We start from the raw sequence: 10,191 nt of genomic DNA, 5'->3' as shown, positions 1-10,191 counted from the left end.
AGAGAGAGAGAGACAGCCCTGGGATAATCCATTGAGCAGGGGTTGACAACACACCCTCCCAATCTCTGAGGTTTCTCTTGGTCTGGCCCAGACCTGGAGGAGGTGTGTTCAGGTGAGGGTAACCGTGAGCTGGTTGGGTATCATTAGTGGGGAGGTGGGGATTCTTTTTGTGACTCATTTGGGGTATTTAAAGAGGAGGACTCCATTTTCTCTCTCTTCACCATGTGGACTTGGTAAGTATAGGTGTCTTCGCTCTGTGTGTGTGAATGTGTGTGTGAGCATGGAGTCCCAGCTCTGATATTTTACACCCCACAGTAAACTCCTGACTGAGATCTCTCTCCCCACCACCGAGGCTGAGCTGAGGGTGAATCAAGCCATGGAGATCACGTGGAAAGGTGAGTATGAAACTCCAATTTCTGTCTCTTTGATTCCTGCCTCATTCTGCTATTGACTCTGTCTCTTTTCAATCCACTCTCTCTCTCTCACTGCATTCCACCCAATCTCTCTCTCCCTGACTTTTTCCTGTTTCAATCTCTGTCTTTAATTGCATTATGATGTACGATCCAGCTTTTCTCCACGCTGACTTTCTCACCGTCTCTGTCTCTCTCTCTCTCTCTGTCTTTGTCTCTGTCTCTCTCTCTGTGTCTTTGTCTCTGTCTCTCTCTCTGTCCTTCTTTCTCTCTCTCTGTCCTTTCTCTCTCTCTGTCCTTCTTTCTCTCTCTCTATCCTTCTTTCTCTCTCTCTGTCCTTTCTCTCTCTCTGTCCTTCTTTCTCTCTCTCTGTCCTTCTTTCTCTCTCTCTGTCCTTCTTTCTATCTCTCTGTCCTTCTTTCTCTCTCTCTGTCCTCCTTTCTCTCTCTCTGTCCTTCTTTCTCTCTCTCTGTCCTTCTTTCTCTCTCTGTCTTTCTCTCTCTGTCTTTCTCTCTCTCTCTCTCCTTTTTCTCTCTGTCTCTCTCTGTCTTTCTTTCTCTCTCTCTGTCCTTTCTCTCTCTCTGTCTTTCTCTCTCTCACTCTCCTTTTTCTCTCTGTCTCTCTCTGTCCTTCTTTCTCTCTCTCTGTCCTTTCTCTCTCTCTGTCCTTTCTCTCTCTCTGTCCTTTCTCTCTCTCTGTCCTTTCTCTCTCTCTGTCCTTCTTTCTCTCTGTCCTTCTTTCTCTCTCTCTGTCTTTCTCTCTCTCTGCCTTTCTCTCTCTCTGCCTTTCTCTCTCTCTGCCTTTCTCTCTCTCTGCTTTTCTCTCTCTCTGCCTTTCTCTCTCTCTGCCTTTCTCTCTCTCTCTGCCTTTCTCTCTCTCTGCCTTTCTCTCTCTCTGCCTTTCTCTCTCTCTCTGCCTTTCTCTCTCTCTCTGCCTTTCTCTCTCTCTGTCCTTCTCTCTCTGTCTTTCCTTCTCTCTCTGTCTTTCCTTCTCTCTCTGTCTTTCCTTCTCTCTCTCTGTCTTTCCTTCTCTCTCTCTCTGTCTTTCCTTCTCTCTCTCTGTCTTTCCTTCTCTCTCTCTGTCTTTCCTTCTCTCTCTCTGTCTTTCCTTCTCTCTCTCTCTGTCTTTCCTTCTCTCTCTCTCTGTCTTTCCTTCTCTCTCTCTCTGTCTTTCCTTCTCTCTCTCTCTCTCTGTCTTTCTCTCTCTGTCTTTCTCTCTCTCTGTCTTTCTCTCTCTGTCTTTCTCTCTCTGTCTTTCTCTCTCTGCCTTTCTCTCTCTCTGCCTTTCTCTCTCTCTGTCTTTCTCTCTCTCTGCCTTTCTCTCTCTCTGCCTTTCTCTCTCTCTGCCTTTCTCTCTCTGTCTTTCTCTCTCTGTCTTTCTCTCTCTCTGCCTTTCTCGCTCTCTGTCTTTCTCTCTCTCTGCCTTTCTCTCTCTCTGTCTTTCTCTCTCTCTGCCTTTCTCTCTCTCTCTGCCTTTCTCTCTCTCTGTCTTTCTCTCTCTGTCTTTCTCTCTCTCTGCCTCTCTCTCTCTGTCTTTCTCTCTCTCTGCCTTTCTCTCTCTCTGTCCTTTCTCTCTCTCTGCCTTTCTCTCTCTCTGTCTTTCTCTCTCTCTGCCTTTCTCTCTCTCTGTCTTTCTCTCTCTCTGCCTTTCTCTCTCTCTGCCTTTCTCTCTCTCTGCCTTTTTCTCTCTCTGTCTTTCTCTCTCTCTGCCTTTCTCTCTCTCTGTCTTTCTCTCTCTGTCCTTCTCTCTCTGCCCTTCTCTCTCTGTCCTTCTCTCTCTGTCCTTCTCTCTCTGTCCTTCTCTTGTCCTTCTCTCTCTGTCTTTCCTTCTCTCTCTCTGTCCTTTCTCGCTCTCTGTCTTTCTCTCTCTCTGCCTTTCTCTTTCTCTGCCTTTCTCTCTCTCTGCCTCTCTCTCTCTGTCTTTCTCTCTCTGTCTTTCTCTCTCTCTGTCCTTTCTCTCTCTCTGCCTTTCTCTCTCTCTCTGTCTTTCTCTCTCTGTCTTTCTCTCTCTGTCTTTCTCTCTCTCTGTCTTTCTCTCTCTGTCTTTCTCTCTCTGTCTTTCTCTCTCTCTGTCTTTCTCTCTCTGTCTTTCTCTCTCTGTCTTTCTCTCTCTGCCTTTCTCTCTCTCTGCCTTTCTCTCTCTCTGTCTTTCTCTCTCTCTGCCTTTCTCTCTCTCTGCCTTTCTCTCTCTCTGCCTTTCTCTCTCTGTCTTTCTCTCTCTGTCTTTCTCTCTCTCTGCCTTTCTCGCTCTCTGTCTTTCTCTCTCTCTGCCTTTCTCTCTCTCTGCCTTTCTCTCTCTCTGTCCTTCTTTCTCTGTCCTTCTCTCTCTGTCTTTCTCTCTCTCTGTCCTTTCTCTCTCTCTGTCCTTTCTCTCTCTCTGCCTCTCTCTCTCTCTGCCTTTCTCTCTCTCTCTGCCTCTCTCTCTCTCTGCCTTTCTCTCTCTCTGCCTTTCTCTCTCTCTGCCTTTCTCTCTCTCTGCCTTTCTCTCTCTCTGTCCTTCTTTCTCTCTCTCTGCCTTTCTCTCTCTCTGCCTTTCTCTCTCTCTGCCTTTCTCTCTCTCTGCCTTTCTCTCTCTGCCCTTCTCTCTCTGTCCTTCTCTCTCTGTCCTTCTCTCTCTGTCCTTCTCTCTCTGTCCTTCTCTTGTCCTTCTCTCTCTGTCTTTCCTTCTCTCTCTCTCTGTCTTTCCTTCTCTCTCTCTCTGTCTTTCCTTCTCTCTCTCTCTGTCTTTCCTTCTCTCTCTCTCTGTCTTTCCTTCTCTCCCTCTCTCTCTGTCTTTCCTTCTCTCTCTCTCTCTCTGTCTTTCTTTCTCTCTCTCTCTCTGTCTTTCTTTCTCTCTCTCTCTGTCTTTCTTTCTCTTTCTCTCTCTCTCTCTCTGTCTTTCTTTCTCTCTCTCTCTCTCTGTCTTTCTTTCTCTCTCTCTCTCTCTGTCTTTCTTTCTCTCTCTCTCTCTCTGTCTTTCTTTCTCTCTCTCTCTCTGTCTTTCTTTCTCTCTCTCTCTGTCTTTCTTTCTCTTTCTCTCTCTCTCTCTCTCTGTCTTTCTTTCTCTCTCTCTCTCTCTGTCCTTTCTCTCTCTCTGTCTTTCTTTCTCTCTCTCTCTCTGTCCTTTCTCTCTCTCTGTCTTTCTCTCTCTCTCTCTCCTTTTTCTCTCTCTCTCTCTGTCTTTCTTTCTCTCTCTGTCCTTTCTCTCTCTCTGTCTTTCTCTGCCCCCCCCCCCTGGCTGGGTTCGGCCCCCTTGCTGGATTCTGCCCCTCCTGCTGGGTTCTGTTCCCCCCCCCCCCGCCAATTTTATCCCCCCCCCCCGCCAATTTTATCCCCCCCTCAAATTTGCCCCCCGGCCAAAATTAATACCCCCCCAAATTTAAGCCCCCTCAAATTTAAACCTCAAATTTGCCCCCCCGCCCCCCCCCCGGCAAAATTATTTCCCCCCCTCATTTTTTTTCTACAAATATTCCCCCCTCAAATTTGCCCCCCCGGCCGAAATTATTTCCCCCCCCAATTTTATGCCCCCTCAAATTGCCCCCCCCTCAAATTTGCCCCCCCTCAAATTTGCCCGCCCCTCAAATTGCCCCCCCTCAAATTTTGCCCCCCTCAAATTTGCCCCCCCGGCAAAAATTATTTCCCCCCCCCAATTTTATACCCCCCTCAAATTGCCCCCCCGTCATTTTTTTTTTCTACAAATATTCCCCCCCAAATAATTTCAACCCTATTATACTCCCCTCCCCCCCCCACACATTCTTCCCCAAAAATATCCCCCCTGGATAAAATACATAATCCTCGGGTCAGGTTGGTTGTTTACACATTTTATTGCCAATGTAGATACAGAGCTGGGGGGGGGGGGTTCCGTTCGCCCCCTTACAAAACCCTGACCCACATGGGGAGAGTTTAAATGAAATGAAGGTGCAAATCCACTATTTAATTTATTAAACACACCAGACCCCTCCTGCTCCCCACTTCTCCTTAATCCCTTCCTGAGGCTACGTTCCCTCCTGCCCCACCTCCTTAATCCCTTCCTGAGGGGGTGTTCCCTCCTGCTCCCCACCTCCTTAATCACCTGAGGCTGCGCTCCCTCCTGCTCCCACACTCCACCTCCTTAATCACCTGAGGCTGCGCTCCCTCCTGCTCCCACACTCCACCTCCTTAATCACCTGAGGCTGCGCTCCCTCCTGTTCCCACACTCCACCTCCTTAATCACCTGAGGCTGCGCTCCCTCCTGTTCCCACACTCCACCTCCTTAATCACCTGAGGCTGTGCTCCCTCCTGTTCCCACACTCCACCTCCTTAATCACCTGAGGCTGCGCTCCCTCCTGCTCCCACACTCCACCTCCTTAATCACCTGAGGCTGCGCTCCCTCCTGCTCCCACACTCCACCTCCTTAATCACCTGAGGCTGCGCTCCCTCCTGTTCCCACACTCCACCTCCTTAATCACCTGAGGCTGCGCTCCCTCCTGCTCCCACACTCCACCTCCTTAATCACCTGAGGCTGCGCTCCCTCCTGCTCCCACACTCCACCTCCTTAATCACCTGAGGCTGCGCTCCCTCCTGCTCCCACACTCCACCTCCTTAATCACCTGAGGCTGCGCTCCCTCCTGCTCCCACACTCCACCTCCTTAATCACCTGAGGCTGCGCTCCCTCCTGCTCCCACACTCCACCTCCTTAATCACCTGAGGCTGCGCTCCCTCCTGTTCCCACACTCCACCTCCTTAATCACCTGAGGCTGCGCTCCCTCCTGTTCCCACACTCCACCTCCTTAATCACCTGAGGCTGCGCTCCCTCCTGCTCCCACACTCCACCTCCTTAATCACCTGAGGCTGCGCTCCCTCCTGCTCCCACACTCCACCTCCTTAATCACCTGAGGCTGCGCTCCCTCCTGCTCCCACACTCCACCTCCTTAATCACCTGAGGCTGCGCTCCCTCCTGTTCCCACACTCCACCTCCTTAATCACCTGAGGCTGCGCTCCCTCCTGCTCCCACACTCCACCTCCTTAATCACCTGAGGCTGCGCTCCCTCCTGCTCCCACACTCCACCTCCTTAATCACCTGAGGCTGCGCTCCCTCCTGTTCCCACACTCCACCTCCTTAATCACCTGAGGCTGCGCTCCCTCCTGCTCCCACACTCCACCTCCTTAATCACCTGAGGCTGCGCTCCCTCCTGTTCCCACACTCCACCTCCTTAATCACCTGAGGCTGCGCTCCCTCCTGCTCCCACACTCCACCTCCTTAATCACCTGAGGCTGCGCTCCCTCCTGCTCCCACACTCCACCTCCTTAATCACCTGAGGCTGCGCTCCCTCCTGCTCCCACACTCCACCTCCTTAATCACCTGAGGCTGCGCTCCCTCCTGCTCCCACACTCCACCTCCTTAATCACCTGAGGCTGTGCTCCCTCCTGCTCCCACACTCCACCTCCTTAATCACCTGAGGCTGCGCTCCCTCCTGTTCCCACACTCCACCTCCTTAATCACCTGAGGCTGCGCTCCCTCCTGCTCCCACACTCCACCTCCTTAACCACCTGAGGCTGCGCTCCCTCCTGCTCCCACACTCCACCTCCTTAATCACCTGAGGCTGCGCTCCCTCCTGCTCCCACACTCCACCTCCTTAATCACCTGAGGCTGCGCTCCCTCCTGTTCCCACACTCCACCTCCTTAATCACCTGAGGCTGCGCTCCCTCCTGCTCCCACACTCCACCTCCTTAATCACCTGAGGCTGCGCTCCCTCCTGCTCCCACACTCCACCTCCTTAATCACCTGAGGCTGCGCTCCCTCCTGCTCCCACACTCCACCTCCTTAATCACCTGAGGCTGCGCTCCCTCCTGCTCCCACACTCCACCTCCTTAATCACCTGAGGCTGCGCTCCCTCCTGCTCCCACACTCCACCTCCTTAATCACCTGAGGCTGCGCTCCCTCCTGCTCCGACACTCCACCTCCTTAATCACCTGAGGCTGCGCTCCCTCCTGCTCCCACACTCCACCTCCTTAACCACCTGAGGCTGCGCTCCCTCCTGCTCCCACACTCCACCTCCTTAATCACCTGAGGCTGCGCTCCCTCCTGCTCCCACACTCCACCTCCTTAATCACCTGAGGCTGCGCTCCCTCCTGTTCCCACACTCCACCTCCTTAATCACCTGAGGCTGCGCTCCCTCCTGCTCCCACACTCCACCTCCTTAATCACCTGAGGCTGCGTTCCCTCCTGCTCCCACACTCCACCTCCTTAATCACCTGAGGCTGCGCTCCCTCCTGCTCCCACACTCCACCTCCTTAATCACCTGAGGCTGCGCTCCCTCCTGCTCCCACACTCCACCTCCTTAACCACCTGAGGCTGCGCTCCCTCCTGTTCCCACACTCCACCTCCTTAATCACCTGAGGCTGCGCTCCCTCCTGCTCCCACACTCCACCTCCTTAATCACCTGAGGCTGCGCTCCCTCCTGCTCCCACACTCCACCTCCTTAATCACCTGAGGCTGCGCTCCCTCCTGTTCCCACACTCCACCTCCTTAATCACCTGAGGCTGCGCTCCCTCCTGCTCCCACACTCCACCTCCTTAATCACCTGAGGCTGCGCTCCCTCCTGCTCCCACAGGACATCTTGTTCACTGGAATAACTCACCCAACCCTCAGTGTGAAAATGTCACCGGTCTCCCACTCCCCCCAGAGACACTGACTCCTGCCTCTCCCCCCCCCCCGCCCCCCCAGAGACACTGAGACTCCTGCACCCCCCCAGAGACAGAGACTCCTGCACCCCCCGCCCCCCAGAGACACTGAGACTCCTGCACCCCCCCCCGCCCCCCAGAGACACTGAGACTCCTGCACCCCCCCACCCCCGCCCCCCCAGAGACACTGAGACTCCTGCACCCCCCGCCCCCCAGAGACACTGAGACTCCTGCACCCCCCCCCCGCCCCCCAGAGACACTGAGACTCCTGCACCCCCCCCCGCCCCCCAGAGACAGAGACTCCTGCACCCCCCGCCCCCCCAGAGACACCGAGACTCCTGCACCCTCCCCCCCCCCCCACCCCCCCCCGCTTCCAAAAAAACAAAAGAGCCCAACACTTGAGTAGCCATCAGAATAATGAAACCCCAATAATGACACACAAAGACACATTGACATTTATTCTGTTTCTCTCAGGTTCGAACTCCTGTCTGAGGATTCCTCGCCGAGGAAGGATTCTCTTTGTGTCGTCCAAGCTTCAAAATCAACTCTCCTCGGGAAGAGAAAGCTGGAAATTGATTACAGCAAAGCATTATTGAAATAATAAAGGCACAGCAACATCCTGGGACTGCCCCCAATCTGTTTTATAAAACCCATTTTATAAACACGGCCGAACGCTGCAACAGTTTAGTTGTTTCAAAAAATATATTTTCATTGATAACAATAACAAAAGCAATAACAACATAACCATCAACATAGTAAAGGAGATATTTCCCACCCAACCCCTCCTGTACATCCCTTAACCATATTGCACTTTCCCCCCCCCCCTTCAGAGTGCTGCTTCTGCCGACACTTTAATTCGCCCCCAGAAAGTCGCCGAACGGCTGCGTCCTCCGAGAGAACCCCAGCATTGACCCCCTCAAGGCAAACTTTATTTTCTCCAGCTTGAGGAACCCAGCCATGTCACTGAGCCAAGTCTCCCCGCTCGGGGGCTCCGAGTGCCTCCACGCTCGGGGGCTCCGAGTGCCTCCACATTAAAAGGATCCGTCTCCGGGCTACCAGGGAGGCAAAGGCCAGAACGTCGGCCTATTTCACTCCCTGTACTCCGGGATCTTCTGACACTCCAAAGATCGCCACCTCCGGACTCGGCACCGCCCGGGTGTCGAGCACCTTGGACATTGCTCGAGCAAAACCCTCTAAGCTTCGGGCATGCCCAAAACATGTGGACGTGGTTTGCTGGGCTTCTCGCACGTCTCGCACATCTATCGTCTACCCCGAAAAACTTGCTCATCCTCGCCACCTTCATGTGTGCCCGGTGTACCACCTTAAACTGTACTAGGCTGAGCCTGGCACATGATGAGGAGGAATTAACCCTGCGGGCATCCGCCCACAGACCCGCCTCTAACTCCCCACCTAACTCCTCCCACTTGCCCTTCAGTTCCTCCACCGGGGTCTCCTCCGCCTCCAACAAATCCTGATAGATATCCGACACTTTCCCCTCCCCCACTCTCCCTGCTCTCTCCAGGACTGGTATTTACCCTCTTCCCCCTCTGTCTTCCCCCCCCACCCTCTTCCCCCTCTGTCTCCCCACCCCCCCCACCCTCTACCCCCTCTGTATCCCTCTCCCCCCCAATATCTCCCCCTCTGTCCCCCCTCCTCCCCCCCTCAGACTCCCCCTACCCTGCAAGTTTCCCCAATCTCCCTGCATATTTCAGCTTCTAATTCCTGTTGACTGTTTGGGTACAATCCCAATGAGGTCACCATCCCATCCTTGGTTCCACCCACAAAACATCGCTGGATGATCCCTCGGTTATTTCATCTTTTGACTGCTGCCGTGACGCTCCCCTTAATGAAAAAGGCAACTCCCCTTTCCTGCACCTCTGTCCCTCCTGGAGCACCTGTACCTATCGTGTCTATCCAGCTCTCTGCCATTGCTGAGGACTGCGACCCTTTCAGCCGCTCTGCTTTACAATTACAACACTGAGGGAGCACCCGATACCCAATTACAACACTGAGGGAGCACCCGATACCCAATTACAACACTGAGGGAGCACCCGATACCCAATTACAACACTGAGGGAGCACCCGACCCAATTACAACACTGACGGAGCACCCGATACCCAATTACAACACTGAGGGAGCACCCGATACCCAATTACAACACTGAGGGAGCACCCGATACCCAATTACAACACTGAGGGAGCACCCGATACCCAATTACAACACTGAGGGAGCACCCAATACCCAATTACAACACTGAGGGAGCACCCGTTACCCAATTACAACACTGAGCGATCACCCGATACCCAATTACAACACTGAGGGAGCACTCGATACCCAATTACAACACTGAGGGAGCACCCGATACCCAATTACAACACTGAGGGAGCACTCGATACCCAATTACAACACTGAGGGAGCACCCGATACCCAATTACAACACAGGCAGCACCCGATACCCAATTGCAACACTGAGGGAGCACCCAATACCCAATTATAACACTGACTGAGCACCCGATACCCAATTACAACACTGAGGGAGCACCCGATACCCAATTACAACACTGAGGGAGCACCCGATACCCAATTACAACACTGAGGGAGCACCCGATACCCAATTACAACACTGAGGGAGCACCCGATACCCAATTACAACACTGAGGGAGCACCCGATACCCAATCACAACACTGAGGGAGCACCCGATACCCAATTACAACACTGAGGGAGCACCCGATACCCAATTACAACACTGACTGAGCACCCGATACCCAATTACAACACTAAGGGAGCACCCGATACCCAATTACAACAGTGACGGAGCACCCGATACCCAATTACAACACTGAGGGAGCACCTGATACCCAATTACAAGACTGAGGGAGCACTCAATACCCAATTACAACACTGAGGGAGCACCCAATACCCAATTACAACACTGACTGAGCTCCCGATACCCAATTACAACACTGAGCGATCACCCGATACCCAATTACAACACTGAGGTAGCACTCGATACCCAATTACAACACTGAGGGAGCACCCAATACCCAATTACAACACTGAGGGAGCACCCGATACCCAATTACAACACTGACTGAGCACCCGATACCCAATTACAACACTGAGGGAGCACCCAATACC

General features: G+C 53.1%; 2 long non-coding RNA genes across 5 annotated transcripts in view; one reads left to right on the top strand and one right to left on the bottom strand.

Annotated features, from left to right (window-relative positions):
* Window positions 1-235: 235 nt before the first annotated feature.
* LOC140405550 (uncharacterized) lies at window positions 236-7,673 on the top strand. The gene is made up of 2 exons (XR_011938642.1): window positions 236-395; window positions 7,526-7,673. It is a non-coding gene; the product is annotated as an uncharacterized lncRNA (long non-coding RNA).
* LOC140405551 (uncharacterized) overlaps window positions 7,484-10,191 on the bottom strand; it is a 21,297-nt gene continuing 18,589 nt past the window's right edge. For all 4 annotated transcript variants that reach the window (XR_011938645.1, XR_011938646.1, XR_011938644.1 and 1 more), the window contains one exon: window positions 7,484-7,616. This is a non-coding gene — a long non-coding RNA (uncharacterized lncRNA). The remainder of the gene's footprint in view (window positions 7,617-10,191) is intronic.

This window comes from Scyliorhinus torazame, unplaced genomic scaffold (genome assembly GCF_047496885.1).
Source record: "Scyliorhinus torazame isolate Kashiwa2021f unplaced genomic scaffold, sScyTor2.1 scaffold_39, whole genome shotgun sequence".
In the NCBI taxonomy this organism is placed as follows: Eukaryota; Metazoa; Chordata; class Chondrichthyes; order Carcharhiniformes; family Scyliorhinidae; genus Scyliorhinus; species Scyliorhinus torazame.
The sequence above is the reverse complement of the archived record's forward strand: the minus strand, read 5'-3'. Positions and strand labels throughout refer to the sequence as shown.